Consider the following 23357-nt stretch of genomic DNA (forward strand, 5'->3'; position numbering starts at 1 on the left):
AGGAGATACTGTTCTACGAAATCGAATTCCATGTCCACCACGACGACGATGGGTTCAAGGGAGAGAGGGGATGAAACTTTTGGATCGCGGTGTGGTTTATTAGAACCTCGACGCGATAATCGCGGTGGCGCGTAAGTAGCCTATGGTTATAATGGCTCTCTCCCCATAGAGTGACGAGGGTACAACTGAATGGGTCATTACGTTTGTTATGGTCCCGTGCTGGATGAATCACCGGCTTACCGGTTCAAAGGCAATCACCGTCAACACTTGACGAGCCGCCAAGACACAGGATTGCCGATAATTGGGAACCATCGCTCCCCCAAGCTAGGAAGAGGGTGGTGGCGGGAGGAAAATTCGACAACGAAAACGTAACACAACGAGGAAAACTTTTACACTCGAAAAATATTTTTAGTCTACTCCGCATTGAAAAATTGGCTCGATGTTTAAATTAACACAGCGGTAACAGAATAAATTATACAAATTGTTATCGATTGCATCAGTGTCAAGTGTGACCCACTCAACGGATTTAATCGCACGCCCGCAATCCTTCGTCTTGACGAGTGAAAGTTAAATCAATTAAAGTCAATTTTTATATTGCCGAGATGTTCTAATTCAATTTCATCATACTTGATTAAATTATATAACACTGTAACATTGTGTATGTATTAATGCGCATACATATAATACACATACAATGTTGCATATAAATTGTCGATTGAAAAATACGATTTGCTCTCATTCAAATTTTGCCAAATTGACGATTCAATTCATACCGGTGTATACATGAACATATGTTGTACTTATATATGTATAGTTACGACAAATTTTCAATTAAAAATAAAATCAACGTCAATAAAAACCTAAATAATTAATATTATAATCAACAAAATATTAAATGAAAACTATATCATGTTCATCGCAGTCGCAACTGATAAAACTTAATACCAAATGTACATATGTATACAAATGTATGTACATGTGTGCATATAGCACTATGGCCCTCAATAGTTAATTCAATTTCCGATAGATTCAAAGCGTTCAAAATTTTAGTTAAAATTAATTAAAAGTTATGTGAAATACGAACAAAATGAAATAGCAACTTTATTCCTTTTTGACAGAAGGTCCAATTTATCTATTTTCAAATTGTTCGCGGGCTGCAGTGCGCAAAAATGTTGAAAAATAATGAAATTCAGACAGAACCGGATTTACCTATAGATGAATCCACTTCAAGCTTTGAGAAAACAATAATTCTGGACCTTTTTATAGGGAGAGGGGACTTATTTTTGAATTTTGAAAATACAATATTCCCCCTTTTTAACATGTTAAATAACTATTACAGAAAAGACATGCGCTAGAGGCAAAAGTTATTTTATTACCCTTAATATTCATATTATTTAAATGCCTATTTTGAATTATATACATTTCAAACAAAAAAATTAAACAGTATGAAGACAATAATAAGGCGTGTGGATATTATGAATTTGTAACAGATTTATTGAGAGCGGAAGTTCAACGGTTATTTCTACAATTCCACATAAATCGTACATCAGTCACACACCAGATTTTTCCATTTTATATTATTGTAAGCACACGGTTTCGTTAATTTAAAACACATTACGAGTGCACCACACGCTCTTTTTATACAATAAACGGTCAACGCGAATCGCTGATTGGGCAAATGTTTCGCTTTGGTTCATCGGACATAGTCGACAATCGATTGTGGCATTATTATGTATCTACGTATGTTCGTTAGTTAATTTGCATGAATCACGATTATTACACTGTGAAATCACAAATTGTTGCAATTAGCCGTCGATGTAACGATGACCGGTGAGATTTTCCGTAATGGTAACGCAACACACGCGGAAACAATATTTGTAAAAGCTTCTTCTTCTAAACCGAATAAGCAAATCACTACCTACGCTCGCGAATATCAATCTGAATATATTTATAATGTGTATTTGTGATGCGCACATCCAACGGATATAATAGATTATATTTTTATTATTTATTGAACGGCCGGGAGACTATTTTCACAGTCGTCGTGTGCTGGGGAATGTTGAGCCCGGCCCCCTAATAGAAACGCTGTTTGTAGAGCTTTCACATAAAGCATTCACTTAAAATGTTGGACTTTAAAGATGTATAAATCCCAATGTTATAATGCCACAAATCGACGCTCACTAAAAGCCGCCGAAAGACATAATAATGCCCCGAGGATGACTCTACTGTACGGAACGGATCACTTTGCACAGTGGTGCCTCGTGACGTATTCAACCATATCGAACACATTCTAAGATATTGTAGACATAAATAAAACATACTTTCTATTAAATACATCACCTATAGATTCATTAAGTAACAACTTTCATTCAAACATTGACCTAATAAAAAACGTATAAACCTAAATCACCCTGAAAGACTTCAGAAAAAAGTCCACTGCTTTCAAATGAACTTAATTGAAAGTGATGAATTCAAATCTATGAATCCAAACTTCTACTACTATTCATATCAAGTAAAGAAACATATCCTTTCGCATCAAAAATAGCAAAGTTGAGATTTTTGCACTTGTCTTGATTATTGGCGATAGCCGATAGTGTCGCGTGCCGTCTCTGACAAGATGTTCCGCAATAAAAAAGCGCTTGTTTCAAAATAATTATTTTTGATTTAGTACGCGCCCGTTGTTTGCCAGTGGAGTGCGGTTATGACAGCTCTATTTCGGCCCATCGCCGATTAAGTGGCGACTATTTTGGGGCGCGGGGGCGGCTCATCGCCTTTGTACGCCACTGGAGAAACTCAAAGCATCCTTATCGCGCGATGATCGTACAAGTACACATTTCTCTATGTCAGTATGCATCTACATATACATATATGTATATATCTATACATATGCCTACCGAGAACAACAAGCGAAAACCTGTGGTTGCTATTTAGGAACTGGTTATGGAAAAATTAGAAAATATCGGGTGTAGATATCGGTAATGTGGACGTAGCCATTGTCGAGTTTTAAGAATTTAAACCGATACTCGTAAAATATAATGAAATAAACGCACGAAAGTACTGGATATAAATAATAAATATGTACCAAAAATAAACACAAAACACGTCCTACACGATCAAATTTTCCTCGTAGGATTTTCTATGACGCATTTTCCGACTAGCTGTCAACGTATCATCTCCACGCTTTTTTTTGTTTGTTTTGGCCCAATTTTACAAACATAATTTCGTATATACCCATCTATTATTACCGAGTTAACAAGAGACAACACTGGTGTGGCTATCACACATCATTGTCATTGATTCAAATTTCTTGTATTAAACGATTAAAGCTCATTGCGTTTAAAAAATGTCCAAGAAGTCATAGATATACATCAGTAGAATTCTAAAGTAGGTTGATTCCGTTGAGCAAAACTACATACAATTCAAGTTCAAATACTTTCTAATTAAAATCGTTTCTAAATATATCTCCAAACAGCTCCGCACTTCCCGTACATGTGCTAGCCATATGATAGTTCAAAATAATTTGGAGAGGGCTAAAAAATTCTCGCGGGTTTTTTTCAACCCAACCCTTTGTTTCGTGGGGTTCGAAGCTTCCGCAACCCCTTTTTACATTTTTTTAGCGTGGGTTGCGGCATATTGAGCAAGATCATCTGCCCGCGCGCCGTGTTTATCGTCTTCGAACTGCTACAAATTGCTTAACGCCACCTTAATTTAGTATACAGGGGACGTAGCCAGCTAAAAAATAGACCAACCCTTTTTCGAGGGTGAAAGCTTAGAAGGGTAATCCACACACGGATGTTTGCCTATAAATCGTCGGTGGTTTCGGGGGTTCTCGCGCGCTCGGGTAAAATTTCCACACAGTACTCCACTATATTGTGAGAATAAAATGAATATTTAACAATCGAGTACCCAACATAAATTTTTACATGGATTATTTTTTTTATCGATTTTAGTCATATGCATCTCCAAATATGGTCACAATAAATCTTGTCAAAGATTATCAAATTTAAATAAAAAAATATATGTATATCATTTCTCGTTAATATAATATGTCAAGCTCAGAAAATTTTAAAGACGTCAAACTTTATATAGATTATTTTTTTGTTTTATTTTTACACTCAACCCTTCATGAGAATAAGCAAAATAAATTTTAATACCACCGCATATGCTTTTAGTTATAAATAGCTTCGGCATACAGCTCATACATTGTTTCATGTATGAAGGGTTCATTTTACTTAATTTCAGTGGCTTTTAATAGACCTTTACATAAATATAATATATTGTGTTTTTTACTATACCTACTAACTATATGTATTTATTTTCGTGCGTCGAATATTTTTCGCCACATTTAACGCAAGAAATGGAAGTAAAGAGTCATTTTACCAGACTAAAAAAGATAAAGGGTTATTTTTTATAACCTTCGTATATTTATAAATCTCTAAGAATTCCGAGTGCACACCAGCACACCCTATGGCTGAGCCGATACACGTGAACGTCTTGGGATAACTAACGCATAAAAGAAAAGTCAAGAAAGTCATAGAAAAGTATAAGAAAGAAAATGTGCTAGCAAAGTATACGATGCTGTGATGGTAAGGTTACATCATACGGAGAATATGAAAGCTTAGAGTCTCGGCGCAAGGAAGATTAACGTTCCTATAAAAGCTTCTCCTCTCAAGCTTTATCCTATGGTTATGTGCAAAAGTCGTGTGTACATACTACGTGAATAGTCATTCAGGCGTCAATGTGAACCAAACCCATCTTACAGTTTTGAAAGTATTGTACTAATTACATTTTTCGTAAAAAAAACCTTAATTATACAATATAATAATTATATTCTATTGAAATAAATTTGAAATATAATATGTAATATATACATATATTACTATGAAATATACTACATATTTGAGTAAATATGTAATACATGTTACATTTGAACCAGAGAAAATTAACTTTTGGGTAATACTATTTTATAAGTATCAATCGAAATAATTAATTAAAATTAAACAAAATTGACAAATATTTTAGAAAGACATGTCAAAAGAAACAAAATTTTATATTCATTCTATTTTGTTGGGAGTGTAGTGGATTCTGCCATCTAGCGCAGTCCGCTAACACTATTCAGGAATAACTCTATATTTTATGTACATACGTATGTATGTAAAAAAATATATGTACTTGAATGACTGACAACTGTCAAATATATAATGATAATTTACACATTAAATAATATCTGTACAAATATTTGAATATACCAATAAATATAAATACATTCTCAGCTAATAATTAAAAATAAATGATGCACGCACCTTTGCGAAGTACATATATGTATACAATATATTTTCTTAATATATACATATATGTATGTACATTAAACATTCAATGGATGGCAAATCGAGATCAGGATCGTGAAAGTCATCGAAAGTTTTATGAAGATTATTAGCATTTTGTACGGAAAAATTGCATCGAGTTAAAGTTTTACGACTGCGAAAGCCTTGCGGAGATTATCACTACGCGTCCATAAAAATTGATAATTTATGGAAAAATAAAGCGTCATGTTTATCGCGAATTTGCGCACCGCGCGGCACACTTGACTTTTATATATTCAATAATGTAGATACGCACAAATAAAAAACAAATAAACAATGAACCCGAAGAGGAGCGCAAACGTTTCGGATAAACCGAAATCTCCATCGATTATAATCGAATATACGTATATATAATATTTAAGCTTCAAAAATTATGAACACCCTGTCTCGTCGTATAATTCGCCGGCGGTATAAAGGGAAGTTTTGTCATAAAGTCCACAGAGTAAGGATTTTTCCTCTCCAGTACGTCGTTGGGAAGGCTTCTCAAGCTCATCCCTTACAAAGTCACTTGCAACACAGTCTTAAGAGTGGAACTTTTATTAATATTGCTCCGGTGGTAATAATACAAGGACAGTCATTATTTTTAAAATACATACATCGAATCCAATCATAACCACAGTACGATTTCATAGATCCCGCATCTAATTTTCGCACTTACTTTTATATTACAAATGTAATCAATTAGATAAACAATGAAATCGTTTATAATTACGACGCGCATTAAAAAACCACCGCGTACTAATCGGATACAATCCGTTTATAATGGTTGTAATTATGAATGAATAATGCCTGGGAACGTTGCAATTATGTATTTAATTAACACACTCTTTGTTGGTTATTATTTAAATGCGCAATGTAAAAAACAATTTTCCTAAATAGGAAGCATTAAATTGATACATACAAACGTAATTAAATCTGTGTTGTTTTTTTTATTAATAGATCAACGGTTGCCTTTCATGATTATTATTTTAGATAAGATCTTAGAGTATTTTATTTTACTTAGTCTATTAGTTTATTTATACAACGCTAATTTTAATTTTCAATACCTAACATTTTGAATGATATTAGCAGTATTTCGACATTAAAACTATGAAACTTTAATGAGAAAAAAATCGACACGTTCTATTTTTGCTTTTATTTTTCCTTCATACATATAGAGAGGTGGGTATGAGTAGGGGGTGAAAGAAATGAATAAAAAATCCTATTGAGCTTAAGTGGTCAAACAAATCGAAGACCGGCCAAAGCTAAACAAGGGAAAAGAGAGCACAACAAGGACCCTTTATGTGAGATCAAGACATATATTATTCATAGGGCTTTCTGCTTCTTCGGCTCTCCTTTATACCAATGTGTCTTGTATTTGTACATACGGCCAAATCTAAAATTATATCAAACGTATACCAACAACTACATATATATATAAAGATTTTACAACATAAATATGTATAAATATATTTAAAAGGGGGTTTGTTTGTGTGTGTTTGCGGGTATATGTTGGTTTCAATAAAATATGAACGCGAATTGTGGGAGAAAACCATAAATTCAATGCGAACTTTTAAAAGTATCGAGCAATAATGTATGGAGTCTCCACGTTTGCACTATTACTTCCATGGGAATCCACGGAAGAGACACACAAAGTCGTAACTTCCCTTAGAATGGGGTAAAAACGTAAAATATATAATGTTCGCATTTTATTCCCGCACTCCATCAAACAAACCTTCCGGTCCATTTTACTAAATTACAATCAAATCATTGATATATTTCACGTTTGAGCTTAAATATCTGGAAACATTGTGTATGTTTATACATTTGATTTTGAAATATTATTATATATACATATATATGTATATTGTCACCTTTTTTGCTGTTGAAAATTATTATACCCACTGTGACACTATTAGTAGTATATCAAAATATATGAAATTAAAGAAATGGAATAAAATTGTAGAGCACGGCTCTGGCGGGTCAGGAGCTCGAGCCAAAGGTGATTCCCAGCGGGCCAATAAAAAACCGATTCACATATTGTAGCGGCGAATTTATGCGCCACCGGTGAACAGAGTGAAGATACACCGGCAACTTCGATTGGGTATTGAACTGGGGAAGAACCTCGCCTGTGGGCGGCAACTTACAAAGTATGATCTCAAACTGTGTAGCACGATATTCAGAAATAATGATGAAAATTTTGAAAGAATATAATATTCTACCATTAAACCATCATGTATGTAGAAAATAGGAATAACTAACTAGTAGGATTAGTGGCTATTTTATTCAATATTCGCTGCTCGCATTAACACAGCAAGTTTCTAAAAACTACATATGTACATAATGTATGTAAAGTAATCAGAAACTGCCATTCATTCTACATACATGTGCAACTAACCTCCAATGCACTCAAAGATGTATGGAACTCTGCATGCTCGGCATAACGAGTGTTAGAACCCGAAAAAATGTAAAAGGGTAAATGGAAGACCGCAAGGAAGATGGGTTGACGAAATAAGGAAAATGTGTGGGATGAAATGGATGAGAGTTGATTGTGGTTGATGATTGAGATCAAAACAGAGATGATTGTAAGCATGTTGGAGAGGCCTTCATCCAGCAGTGGATGGTGAATGGCTGTAAATGATGATAATGATAACATGTGCAGCTAGGCAATAGACAGAAACATACCTGAGTACTTTTTGTTCGCTTTTAACAACTTAAATTTTTAATGTAGTGAACATGAAAAAAATTAAAAACTAAAAAACGCTTTCGCCATACAGATTAGCGCTATGGGCGTAGCACCTTGTAAGAGAGTTTCTGGTAGTCACTTTGAATTCTCGTTAATCTGTTAAAACTCATGATAATCGACCCAATTTAACTGAAATAGGTGAATATTGATCGTTAACTTTTTCAAATAACAAAAAAAAATTATTATTCTAAAAATAAACACACATATATATATATATATATATATATATATATATATATATATATATATATATATATATATATATATATATATATATATATATATATATATATATATATATATATATATATATATATATATATATATATATATATATATATACATATATATATATATATATATATATATATGTATATATATATATATATATATATACATATATATATATATATATATATATATATATATATATATATATATATATATATATATATATATATATATATATATATATATATATATATATATATATATGTAAATACATATGTAAAAAGCCTACTTTTCACGAAATTTTTGTCGAGATACTGAGATTGGTAAAGGCCCAGGACATTGATACGACGCAAGTTTTCCACTGGGTCTATCGATAGAAATCCAAAATTCAGGTATTTCGATCCGGCCCAATGTACATATATACATATATATGTATATGTATATCAATTAAATACTTAATAATAATAATAAAAGCTTTTATTCGGTGGGATTTAAATTGGGGTTCACCAAGTTTGGGATGAAGATTCGCTGGGGAATTGGCCACGTACGCCTCGAGGATAGAATAAGTACTGTACACGGGTGGATGGATAGGTGGCGGGAAACTGGCCATTGTGGCCTTTCGCCCGTGTTTTATGTCGCAGATCAAACTGGAAATTTAGAATTTATGACGGATAATATGATTTTTATAGACCGCTCGGAACCCATTGTGGTTCATATGGCCATTTATGAAATTGAACCCCACCCTCTCGCTGTAGATATTTATTGCTATACGTTTTCCTTTTATTTACAAGTAGAAGCGCCACCAAAGATAAAAGATGAGAAATTTTTTTCTATATACTTTTGTTTATCTACATTATATAATACATACATATGTACATATAAACATGTATAGCTATAATACACTATTTAAAATATTGAAACGCGATGAAATGGATTAACGATAAATTCAGTGTAAATAGGAACATGAGCCGTTTATATTTGAAAGTGGCAAATGTCCACTTTCTTCCTTTCGAGAAATATCTCGCAAAATATTAAACATAATGTTTTGCGTTTAATTAATTTAAATAAACAGGTGGACTGTAAAGACGTTTATTCTGCTTTGTCGAGATTCTAGATATATCGAATTAAAAGAAATGATAACAATTTGTGAATTAAGTCAAACAGAAATGGTGTTTTTGGAACTGAAAATTGGATTTTCGCCACTTTCAAAATATAACGGCCGGTTACGTATGTACATATGTACATATGTGCATATGTTCATACATACTTCCCCAATTAATTGTTTTTATTAAATAACTAGTTCATTGTATTATGATTCTAAATAATCCTGAAACACTTTGATTTACTTATACATACTTATATGAATTATATATGTATATGTGTACATATGAAGATAATAATACTAATGATATTACATATATATATATATATATATATATATATATATATATATATATATATATATATATATATATATATATATATATATATATATACATACATATATATGTATATACATATATATACATACACATGTATACATATATGTAATATAATTAGTATTATTATCTAGTACCTACATATATACATATGTATGTATATAATTAATACAAAATTTTATTATTTTTAATAATAGAAATAACTCATAATTTTCAAAAAATATTTAATTTTATATGCCAAAGACGAATCGTATGAGACGTACCGCATTTCATTCGGTCTAACAAAATAATAACTCTCAAAAAAAACGACGGAAAAATATGAAAAAGGCCGTCGTTGACCAATCCTGTAATTGCAAACATCTCTTTGATGAATTCGTAGAAATTATTCGAACGGCTGGTATTATGTTTACATACAGATACGAGCATGTACGAGTACATACAATCATATATGTATGTATGTATAGCTACCGTATCAGTACAAACGCCTGTATGTACGTATTCTTTGTGAGGGTGGTCCCGTGTTTCCTTTGCGGCCGTCCGCACTGATGAATATTACAAAAATGATTTTTCCACAAAGGTTCCCAATTGTTACTTTGATCATTGTGAGCTTTTCCAACCTTTGATATGCCTCTCCCATTTTCAATAAAAAATTGTATGTACATATAAACCTACGTAAATATGGATTTATCATTATGTTAATAATCGATTCCTGTATGTTTTTCCTAATGTTATATAATGATCTTAATATGTATGTATAATACAATATTTGAAATTCTAGATTCTTTGATGTAATATATTATGTTTGTATAACATGTTTGTACTATTAAAAGATATGTACACATGTTTGTTTAATATATAAAGTTTAATACAAATAATGCAAAAGCGAAAAATATATACAGTAGACTATGTAAGTACATTTCGGCAGTCGGAAAACTCAAAGGTTCTGTTTTATATTTTGTGCTATCTGCTTCACTTCGCAGTCTACGTTTGTTTGACACGGAAAAAGGCTTTCGGCCCGAACTGCAACGGTACATCTTACAGAATGAAAGCTCTCCCAACAAAAAGCTCTCAAGCGCAACACCAAAACTTTATTTTTCAAAATAATATCCAAAAAGGAAACCCTTAAAATGCAAATAATCACTTAATTGTCGCACAACAGAAACGATATATTATTTAGATATAGCGGCTCATATGTACAATGCAAATACATAAATATGTTTTCTTTATACCTATACATATACAAAAAATGCGACAAAAGTTCCTTACTATTCAATAAAAAAAAATATCTCTTATTTCGAACCAACGTGCTTTTTAAATTTATGTGGGTACTAATTTATTTATTTATATTTTATACGAAGAATAACCGTAGCTACCGTATCGATACAAACGTCCGTACGTATTATTTGTTCGAGTGTTCCCATGCTTCCCATGTTCATATAATATAATATAATATACTCAGTACAAAAGTACCAACTCTTTGATTTAGTGAAATCTGCACTACTAACTAGTCAACCTAATGGTAGTATTCAAACATCAATTCAATTCAACACTTCTTATTAAAAAGCTTAGAAAGCTTTTATGCGAGCTTTCATCGTGTATGACTGTACGTCGCCGGTCATCTTCGGATGGCTTTTGAAACCGCAATATGAAATTCCATGACTTTTCACATATCATTCATACTCACACAAGTACACACACACAGCTGGGGCAAAAGAATAATTTTTCAAAAATTGTAAAAATGCCGACAAACGCGTGAAGGCGACATCTTAACTGCGCCTTCAACAAATTACCAACAGAAACAGACGACGACACGTTGTGATCGAGTACGATACGGCAGTATGCATACATATGTATACATAAATGTAAAAAATGGCCACCATTTTTTAACATCTATATTGTGTGATGTCATTATACAAATAGGCCCGGCCGGCACAGTAGTAGAAACAAAGAGTACACGTTTTTTATGCTTCTTATCTGACAATCGATTTATTCAGCACCTACTATGGCCAACGAGAAGTATAGTCCCCACGTTTATAAATATATACATACATATATTTTTTATAGCATCATCATTCCGGCCGTACACGCTATCGCAATGCTTCGTCATTGTCAGCACGTCTGCGCGTATAAAAAGAGGTACATCACGCTTTCAACGGTGGTACGTACCGTCATCATCATCGTCGTTGTCATCATGTGAATGTGAGAGCGAAATTGAACAAGGTCACCGTGTTCTCACACCCTCTCACCCTTCGCTTACCAACATCTACCTATGTATGTATGTGTAATATGTACGTACATATATTGAACAGGTTGCAAAATTTGATACATAGAGAGTGGCCTTTCATTGTTGCTTGTATGCACTCGACGTCCGCTTGATTGATTATAATAAAAATTTAAACAACGAACGCAAAAAAATATTGGCATATCCATCAAAAATTGATCGACCGAAAAAGTTGTTATGAAGTCCGATTCATATTCACTGAACGGATGGTATAAACATTATTCGCTTGTATGATATCTGCAATTATAAAAAAACAGCAATACACTTACATACATCGAACTAAAATAATTTAACATTTCTATAATTAAATTTAAAAATTTTATAATAAATAATGTTTCTATAAAATAATCGATCTATTGCCAATACGCACAAAAGATTTTGTGAAATTCGAACCGTTCTATTATCACTGTCCTACACAATAGTTATAAAATTGAAGTAAAAACAAATTTGAATTTATTATAGAAACCGCACAGACAGATCACGAATGATATCTCGAGTGGAAACAAGGGATTGGAAAAGTAAAAGTGAGAATAAGTAGTGGACAGCGCCACGAAAAGAGCACACTTTTGCTTTCGTTTACCTTGTGTAATTTATTCCACAACATTGAATTGAAAGGCATCCATACAAAAACAAGGCAAATAACAAGAAAGAGAAACAAATTAATTAAATCTCATAAAATGGAGAAAAACCCAGTGCAGAAAAGTTTCTACTCTATTACTCTTTTATAAGGTAGTTAATGGTGCATTTGATACACCTGTTTTAGAAGACATTCATTTTAATATCAATACTTGGTTCATCAGACGTTCAAATATTTTTTATTCACCAAATTTTTATAATAATACCTCATTTAATAGTACAATTGCACGGATATGCCGTCTTCACAATTGTACAGATGATTGCCCTGATTTATTTTCTAACTGTATTAGTACTTTTAGGTCTAAGGTGAAGAAGCAAATCTGTGGTTGATTCATTGTCATTCATTGTTTTATTTATATTTGCTATTTTTATTTTACCATGCGGTGCTCACTTAAGCAGGATTTTAAATATTTTCTTTTATATTTGTATCTTTTTTATTTCACTCTATTTCCATTATGTGTGCCATTAAATAAAATAAAATAAATTGCGTTTACATTGTTGTTTTCATTATAATTTATGTCATTGAAATTTTGAATGTTATATTACCAAGCCTATCATAATACATATGTATGTCTATAATAACAGTTTATTACAATTGTCACCTGTCTCTGTAACAATTGTTCTGGGATAAGGGACATTTGTAACAATTTATCAATCTCTATTTAACTCTATTACTTCTTTTTATATGAATAATAGAAAATAAATAAATAAACCTATACAGTGTATGTACCTAAATATGTATATGGTTTACATTATGACCACGTTTGTTATATTGAAAATTTAGTAGTTAAATCAGAAAAAATCCCAAAATCAAAATGTTACTTTTATCCCTGGTCTACCATATACTAAATATATCATGGTATTATAAATTAGACCGTAGCTGGATTTGAAATAGGTTAGATAACTCGGGATCAAGGTGCACCCATACAAACTTTCGCCCGCCAGAGCTTCGCCGGGCATATATGCTACTACCAATTGAAAATAAACTTATTTATTACTTTTAGTCTATTGGTTATATAAAAAAAGGTTTGCGCGTGTGCGCGAGCAGGATGCAAAGGGGACGTAAGTAAGGGTGTTCGATAAAAACAGAAAGATTTTCACGGCACGCTACTGGTACATATGTATGTATATACATATGCTGTGAATAAATTTCAGAAAAAGCTCAATGACTGGTGCATATGAATGACTTCGGAATCATTCAACCTTCGACAGAGCCTTCGCGAGAGGCATCAAACCATCACGTTACGAAACCACAACCAAATCCGAGTACAAACGGCGATGAAACGAGATTCGCAACGACCAATGCGATGTCGTACAATTAATTATTTGTACGTAACGACCGCTTTCTAAGACCCGGGTAAGGTACATATACGTAGGCTGCGGTAATTTGGTAACGCTCATTATTATCATTGTGTTAAAAATTTATCATTGCAGCCGAGGCCTGTCATTATTGCACCGGTGAAATCTGCGCTCTTTCTTGCGCAATACCTGCTCAATCAAGCGAATTAATAATGACCGTCTGGCCGTTCAATAATAATATCGCTATTATTATTCGGCGGCGTATTCGGGTCGCATTATTTAACATAATGACTCTTTTAATATTTACATACGCACCAGAATCGATTCTGGCTTTTTATCAATAGATTGGGGGGTACAACGAAAAACGTTTATCATTTCGCGAGCTTGCAATGGAAGAATACATACATACATACATATGTGGTCGTGGGAATCGGTCCATTGCATTGTGCCTATACGAATATAACGGGCCTCCTCACCTGTTAACGGCGACGAGTCAACTCGTTCGACAGGTGCACCCTATTATACACACCGGCTAATTCGAAATAATATAAACGACACGTGTCCATTCGCATAGATTTTTTAAACGACCTTCGATTGCCGCCATCGATTAATTGATCGGATCCAAATGTGTTTATTAATTAACGATATGTAAATATTTGTATTGAATTAATTTAAAATTAATTAATTCTAGTGAATTTATAATAGTCAAGTTCGATTGTTTACCCGCTCGAAATGGATATCACACATTAAAAATTCTATATAAAAATAGCATTCACAAAATATGTACATTAAATTGTATACCTACATATGTATGTATGTATTTATTATATTACCGTCAATGTGATGAATCAGATTATTTTAAATAATAGCTGGTTAATGTGATTGATAATTTAACCAAACCATACATAATATAATTTAACATAACACAAATCTGCCTCCTTCTCAGTGTGATTAATCACATTAAACAGTTATCAATAAGTATAACAAATTTATCACATTACATATTATATACATATATGTAGTGCATACGTTTTCTTCATATTATAGTTTAAAATTTTCAACAGAATCAAAGCTTAAAGTCTCGATTATCACATTTAGTAAAACATAGTATTTTTTTTTCTGAGTTGTAGAAAGGTTTACGACTTTGCCGTGATTACAATTAACTATTAATCGCATAGTTTGGATCCTTTTTGCAGAATTAACTATAGGTAGATAAGATCTACCTATAGTATACATACATACATATACTATAGGTAGATAAGAAATAACAAACACGGCCGATTTACCCACAGCGGATTCAAATTGGGAGTATCTTCACACCTTTTTTGATTATTTATTACAATTAATATGGAAATTCAATTTAAATATATACAACAGACCAATTTCAAAATAGGTACAAATAACAAGTCTTAAAAAATACGGTTAGACGTGATGCCTTTATTTAAAACGAATATCATTTTTGAGAAATGAACTTTTAATTTTCCTCATAAATTTACATTGAAATAAACTACTGCATTTACAAATTGTGATAATATCACAGAATTGAAAAAACGTCGTTTTTAACCGGTGGACCACGGTCGCCGGTAACTGTGGGCTTTATTCATTCCAGTTTACGGTTATATTGAAACGCGCCCAAATGTTTTCGAATCCATTTGAGACGATTGAAAGATGAGCTACAGGCCAAGATTCCTCGAAGGCTTCCCGGGAATAATTCAGGACACGTTCTCGTAGTCTACTACAAATATTTATACTTTATTTTAAGGCCCTTTCGCCCTCGCCCACCCCCCTCCCCCTTCCAACCCTCCTCCATAGCCCATGTTGTTTTATCTATTCTGCCCAAGCGGAAGGATAACGTGGTGGTAAAATAAAAATCCCATTTCCACTTGGACCTGTGTGCGAGAAAACTCATCAGTTTCGCATTTCCAACTGACGGGAAAAAACCCTTACTGGTTTTTTACTGCCGTACACGCTTGTTTTAACGTCATTTACCGAGCATGATTAAAGTATTTAATGCTTAGCCTTATTTTCTGCATCATCCTGCAACTCTAGACAAACACACTATAGCTAAATTAGATAAGATAAATTGAATATGTCGCAGAAATGGACCAGTGCTTAATCGCGTTCAATAAAATGTACATATATAAAATGTATGAAGTATTATAGCATTTTCACAATATGTAATACATGCATGTATAAAAACGAGCGTATCCATGCTGAAACTCTAAATAAAAACTTCCATAGATACATATATTTCAGTGTCTGAAGCGGTATTGAAGCGACCGGGTAACAGTAACATAACGTATGTGCGTAAGATTCCAATAATACAAAGTGCTTTCGGTGAATTTTTTTTCTGTTCGTCTGTAAAGTTTTCCGATTATCGCCTGTGTATGGAGAAGGCATATAGGATGTGCGAAAAGTAAAAAAACATATAAATAAATTACAGACGCATACACACATTTCTTAATATATTAAATACATTTTTACATTCGGGATCGTAAACTTGTATCCGCTACGCTTTCCTCGTTATTGTAAAACGTTCGACCGTAAAACAAACTCTCATGGGGGTGGGTGGGATGGGGGATGACGAGCGCGTCGGGTATGACGACGACGATGATGATGATGATGATGACGATGTTTTGACCGCGGCCAATCGGTCCAGCGCGAGAGGTATCGTAAATCGGGGAAAAATATCCAATGAAAAGCGGTGCAGCACTCAAAAATAAAAATAAAATAAAACGTTTTAGGGTTATTTTATCGCGCGGCTGCCCTGCGGATGCGGTGCACGTTCAGCTGTTAAAGCAACCATAATGGTTGCAAAACTCCTCCGAAACGTGTTGACCGAAACTAGATAAGATTTTGTTTAATTTGATTAAAAATTCATGTCTATGTACGCTAACTTCTCGAAATTAAATACTAAATTTAAGATTAAATTAAATCCGCGTTTCAAACGCCAACAATAAATAGTTCCAAAGTTCTAACAATAAATTGGGTACAAAAATAATTTTATCTGGCAACAATATCATATGTAAAAATTACTCACCTTTATAAACATTCCGCAAGTGATTTGCAGCACCTTATGACAGCTACATGATAGGTTGAACTCACTTCGACTTTCGACACTGCAAATAAAATGATAAAATGCGAAACAGTTAAACGTGAACTCTAATTCAGGAACTCTAAAGGGCTGTTCAATAAACAAAATTATTGATTTAAATGTTTTTGTAAAAGAAAAAGATAAAATAAAAATACCTACAAGAATTACAAGATTATTTTTATTTTTTTATTTATTTTATTAATTGAAAAATCAACAGACAGGATGTACAGAGATAGGTATAAAAAACACAAAAAGTAAATAAATAATATATGTAACACCCGAGTCCAATAATAGATTTTTACAAAAATGAAAAAGATAAATATAAGGAAAACAAATTAAAAAGTAAAGAATAAAGGCATGACAAAATATGTAGTACATTGCATAATTAAACTATAGTATTAAAATATTTGGAAAAGGTTATAAGATAGAATATAAGAAGAAATTGAAATTTACAAATATAAAAAACAAATGAAAAAGGTAAATACAAAATAAACAAATGAAATGGAAAGGAATGAAAGCTATAATATGATTAAATAGCACATTACATAACTAAACTAAAGTATAAAAATAATGGAAATATTGGAAAAATAGAATAGAAGAAAAAATGAATCAATCGGTCAAGATTCTCTTGATGTTAGACCTGAATTGATGTAGGGAAATACCAAACAGATCAACCTCATTCAGCTCTCCGTTAAACATACGATAAACGCGCTGCAGATAAAAATATTTTTGGGAATTAGTATTGAAAGGATCAAGTGAAAAGAGTGTAACGCGTCTAGGGTATCGAACTGGGATTCTGAAATTAACCTTATTCAGTAAATCAGAACAATCAAGGAAACCATTTATGAGCTTAAAGAAGAATATAGCATCAGAATGTCGTCGCCTGACAGAAAGATTGTTAAAAGAAAGGATTTTTAAAATGTCGGAAACAGTAGAATGGGTATAGGTAGGAAAAAGGTAGCGTAAGGATTTAATAAATTTAAGTTGAACTTTCTCAATACAATTAATATGGGATAAATAAAAAGGTGACCAGATAATTGAGACAAATTCAAGGTGAGACCTTACAAAGGAAAAATAAAGTAATTTTAGTACATAAGGATCATTAAAGGGTTTTGTTGAGCGGAGTAGGAATCCAAGAGATTTAAATGCTTTGTTGGTAATAAAAGAAATATGTTCAGAGAAATCTAGTTTATTATTGAGTATTACACCAAGATCCTTAATAGAAGATGACGTGTTAAGGATTGAATGATTTAATTGATATTGATTAGTAATAATTGACTTATTTCTAGTGAAATTTAAAATAGAGCATTTTTCTAGATTAATAAAAAGATCATTATTTAAACAATATATAGAGAATCTATCTAGATCTTCTTGTATCTTATGACAATCGTCTATGGTGTATATAGGTTTGTAAATTTTTAAATCATCAGCGTAAAGAAGTATAAAGGAATGTTTGAAGATGTATGAGATATCATTAATATAGAGTAAAAAGAATAAGGGACCTAAATGCGACCCTTGTGGGACACCGGAAGGAATATGTCTAAGTGATCTAAGTGTAAAACCATTGAGAATTATGATTTGGTGACGATTTAGTATATACGAAGAGATCCAACGAAATAAATTTCCTCGGATTCCAAGGGACCAAAGTTTATTGAGTAAAAGGTTGTGATTGATTTTATCAAAAGCTTTAGAGAAATCCGTATAAACGACGTCTATTTGGATTCGTTTGTCCATATAAGATGTGAGAGTACTAGTGAAATTAAGCAGGTTAGTCTCTACCGATCTCCCCTTAAAAAAACCATGTTGTTCAGGTATAATGTAGTTTTTGAAATTGGAGAAAAGGAAATTATAGATAATTTTTTCAAAGATTTTACTAATGACAGATAGTTTAGATATAGGACGGTAATTCTCAATAAGATTCTTATCACCTTTTTTAAAAATAGGGGTAATGTAAGATAATTTCCAATAGTCAGGAAATTTACCGTTCGACATAGAAAGATTGAAAAGGATTGTTATGGGAAGAGATAATGGGACAGCACATTTAACAAGGAAAAAAGAAGGCAAACCATCACAACCCGCACCAAGATTAACATTGAGAGAGTTGATGTGACTGAGTACAGTAGATAAGTCAAAATGAAAAGTAGATAAGTTACAAGAAGAAGTATCTGTATTAGAGATAGAAAGGTTAATGGTAGAATCACTATTGAAAGTGGAGTCAAAATAGTCAGCAAAAATGGTACAGATTTCAGAACCATGTGAAGCCGACTTATTTCCATAATACATTACGGAAGGATATGAAGAGGAGGTATTTTTTTTTGAATTTATATATGACCAAAATGATTTGGGATTAGTTTTAATATTATTTTGAATAAGAGAAATATAATTTCTAAAGCAGATTAAAGAATATTTTTTAATTCGAGCTCTTAATAGTGAAAAACTTTGATAATCTAAGGGATTTGAATAAATTTTAAATTTTTTATGGAATTTGTTTTTTTCTTTTATTATTTTAATAAGAGACGATGTAAACCAAGGGGGATATTTGGTACGCTTAGATTTAAGAGTAAAAGGGACGTGGCATTCAATAATATTTTGTAAGGTATCGTAAAATTTTTTACAAGCTAAATCAATATTTAAATTGGACAAAAGTGAATTCCAATTGATATCGCTTAAAATTGGAATAATTGTAGCATAGTCAGCTTTTCTAAAGAGGAAAGTTTTATTATAATTATAATTCAAGGGTGAAGATTTGTTGTAAATTATTGAGATGCAAAAGGATAAATGATGAGAATCTTCATGGATTAGCGTAGAGTCAGCACGAGAAATATATAAGGGGAAACTACTAATAGCTAGGTCAAGAATACGATTATTAGTATTTGACAAATAATTGTATTGATAAAGTTTATTATAAGATAAGAATTGAGTAAAGGAAAGGGAAGAAAAATTAATACAATTGGAAGGAAATAGATGCAGATTTGAGTCGTATTTTGTCCAATCAATAGAGGGAAGATTGTAATCACCGAGTAAAATGAATCGATCCTCTGGATAATTGGTTATTAGATCAGATACTTTATTTAAATGGGTAACTAATAGAGTTTGGTGAGAATTACCAGGAGGAATATAGACAGTACAGATATTTAGTTTAAAAAATTTAGTGGTAATAGTAATCCAAAGGTCTTCTGTGAAACCATTTATTATCTTATAAGAGTTACAAGAAAAGTTACAAGATTATGTAAAAATTGATGTGTTTTGCGATTAAAGAAAGTTTTTTGCGATTAATACTTTTTCCAATAGATATTACATTAAAAATTTAAATAACATCTGACATTTTAATTGATTTCACAGTTTTTATTATGCATCAAAAACAAAAAACATTTCCTTTGCTCATAGAAAGCGTTATATTTTTAACCTCTGGTTTGATAAGGACAACAAATGTATCTTAAATGCAAGTGTAACTAAACATGATAAGCACTGTCATCGGTATTCAATTCTCAAGCTAATACTACAAATAAAGTTTTACTTCAATAATTTATATACAACTGAATAATACTAAATATCTTTGATACACACATTTATTTATTACTTCAAATTTTGATGTGAAAAATGTATTCATCAATAAAATTATTATATTTCATGATAGTGGATTCTTCAATGACCACAAACTATTATTGCGAACCCAATTTTAAATTACATGTATAATACTTTATATTATATTAATATAAAAAATTGTGAATTAAATCGAATACAATAGATTTTCAAACAATATTTTTATCAAAAGATAAGCAACCAAGCCCTTTCAATACATATGTACATATTTATTGAGTTTGATATCTAGTTCATAGAACACGCTATTGTAAACATGCGGTACTCAAAATTTCGATAACAATAGACAAGGTACTACATACATATATATGTATGTATGTATGTATATAAAAAAAAATATTTTTTCAAATAACTATCATATATCAAGTTTTTTAAACGCGAAAGAAACACTCTTTCTAATAAATAAGTTAATAGGTTACTTAATAGTTTGAGCGACGACGATTTGAGCATTGAAAATTATGTAGTATGTGTACCAACACCAAAAGAGTCTCGGTCAGTTTACATTGCATATCAGCGTCATTTTTATCGCATACGATAAAATTATTTAACACACACACATATTACGCAAATAAAGTTAAAAATATAAAATATTCAAAATTTTTAACGTAAAATGACGTTGCAATTTCATAATACTTTTACTTCTTATTTGTACCTAGTATGTATAAGTAAAGGAATGGATTTTATTTCAAAATTGATTACGTTCACTTGATTTCAAATTATTATTGAAATGACACTTTGATACAGTTGAGTATGCGATGTGAACGCAATCGGTGAAATTGGATGAAAAATTGGCCTTCGCTGTCCATAAGGGGTGTCGTTCGAAATAGGGGAAAAAACATAGGGCACGGGGGATTTAAAAGTCCAGGGGACAACAAAATTTAATAATGGACGTGAAAGTGGTAGGAGAACTTTCGGAAACGGACAGGATCAAACAGGATGCTGACCATTTATTTGCAGGATATTGATTGTTGATTTTTGATCGCACATTACACTGCATTTCCCAACCAGACAGATTTAATTACGCTCAATAAAATGAAATGTGAAGAATTTACTCTCTAACATCTATTTATTTATCCAGGTCTACAATGAAACGTAAAAAGACATACAGACGTATTAATATGGAATTAAATATATGTCCAGTATATTGTATACGTCCGTTAGACCAATTAACATTTTCACATAGCAATGATGGCGCCGTATTATCGTTACGAAAACCTTTGGTAGATATAGATTTTTTTCTAAATGAAGCTTATCTTAATTATCGCTGCATATTTTAAACCGTCCGTTTTCATTCTGGTGTGGATTAAGTATCGAAAGCATTTTAACCATCTATAATAAAAACACGATGCTCAGTCCCATTGTGGCCCAAGGTATTTTATAACTGGAAATAAAACCAGTTGTCCGCTCACATACACACGTAAGTATTAATGAATAGTTCTCAAAGATGACCCGCTAACAATTCAAAGCCGTGGATTTAACACGTGTATGAAGTATTTTTCATTTAAATAAATTAACTTTTATCGATTCTCTCTCTTACGGGTGAGATTAAAAAGCCTTTTGTGTGCCGTACCCGAGCATCGCGTGATTATGCGATCGCGCTCGTAAATTATACTCAAAATATATAATACTTAAATATATCGAACATTTTTATTTTTATATTTTTTTATATATATTTCACGACGCAAAAGCATATTTTACGATTTAAGAAGACGTTCCAATTGAGAAATTGCGATTCGTGACATTTTCACTGTCCGTTTGGAATTACGCGTCCGTTTTACGACTCGTTTTTCACTATATACCAGTGACTTTCAACTGCCAATCCGTGGACCAGTGCTATATTTTCTGACTGGTCCACTACAATTTAAATAATAAAAGTCATTCGAATAGTCGCGTACAAAACGAAGATATAGAAATGTTTCTGAAAATTCATATTCAACGTAATAAATTAACATGTAAGGGCATTCGCTGAAAATTTTACCCTGAAGATAATAATGTTTTTGAAAAAAAAAAACATGGAATTGAGCGGTTATATTTGAAAGTGGCGGAAGTCCGATTTTCAGTTCCAAAAACACTATTTATGTTTGACTTAATTTACAAATTGTTATTGTCCAAACATGAAATGCAATAAATGTTTCAATTTTGGATATCATTGAAAAGAGAACATCACTCAGTACTAATTTTTAACTATTCATTTTTGGTCGCATAGTAAAATACATCTTATAATATATGTATTTTTTCGTGGGGAAACACCTTCTAATCAGTTAAAATTAGGACTAATATAAGATTTAGAAATTATTACTCAAAATTCCATACAATTAGTTGTTTATTCCCCGAAATATAATAAATAAGGTATAAAAACCAGTGCTCTACATATATGTATACATATATATGTATCTACATATATAAATTAAATAAAATCGAATAGCAGTCGTGTTCGAGTGCAAATTTCGTATGTGTGTGTGGTCGATTTCATGACTAAAGTTTAATTTTGACCAAGTGGTCAATTATACGCACGCGTACGAAAGTCAGGGAAAGCAAAACGCGGTAATTGGGAGAAATCCTGTTTCCAAGGAACAATATTCAATACGAGAGGTCAATGATGTAGTACGTATGAATGTATATACATATGAATGTATATACATATGTATGTACATACATATATATATATATATACATATCAAGAAACGGA

The 23357-nt window shown here is 31.9% G+C and overlaps 1 protein-coding gene across 2 annotated transcripts in view; it reads right to left on the bottom strand.

Annotated features, from left to right (window-relative positions):
* The window catches only part of Sox102F (transcription factor Sox102F), a 202332-nt gene that overhangs the window by 143949 nt on the left and 35026 nt on the right, over positions 1–23357 (bottom strand). Inside the window, exon 3 of one of the 2 annotated variants that reach the window (XM_077436154.1) lies at positions 17015–17093. The exons of the other annotated variant lie outside the window; for it this stretch is intronic. The gene's annotated coding sequence lies outside the window, so the exon portion shown is untranslated. The remainder of the gene's footprint in view (positions 1–17014; positions 17094–23357) is intronic. 2 annotated transcript variants of the gene reach the window in all.

This window comes from Arctopsyche grandis, chromosome 1, assembly GCF_051622035.1.
Source record: "Arctopsyche grandis isolate Sample6627 chromosome 1, ASM5162203v2, whole genome shotgun sequence".
NCBI lineage: Eukaryota > Metazoa > Arthropoda > Insecta > Trichoptera > Hydropsychidae > Arctopsyche > Arctopsyche grandis.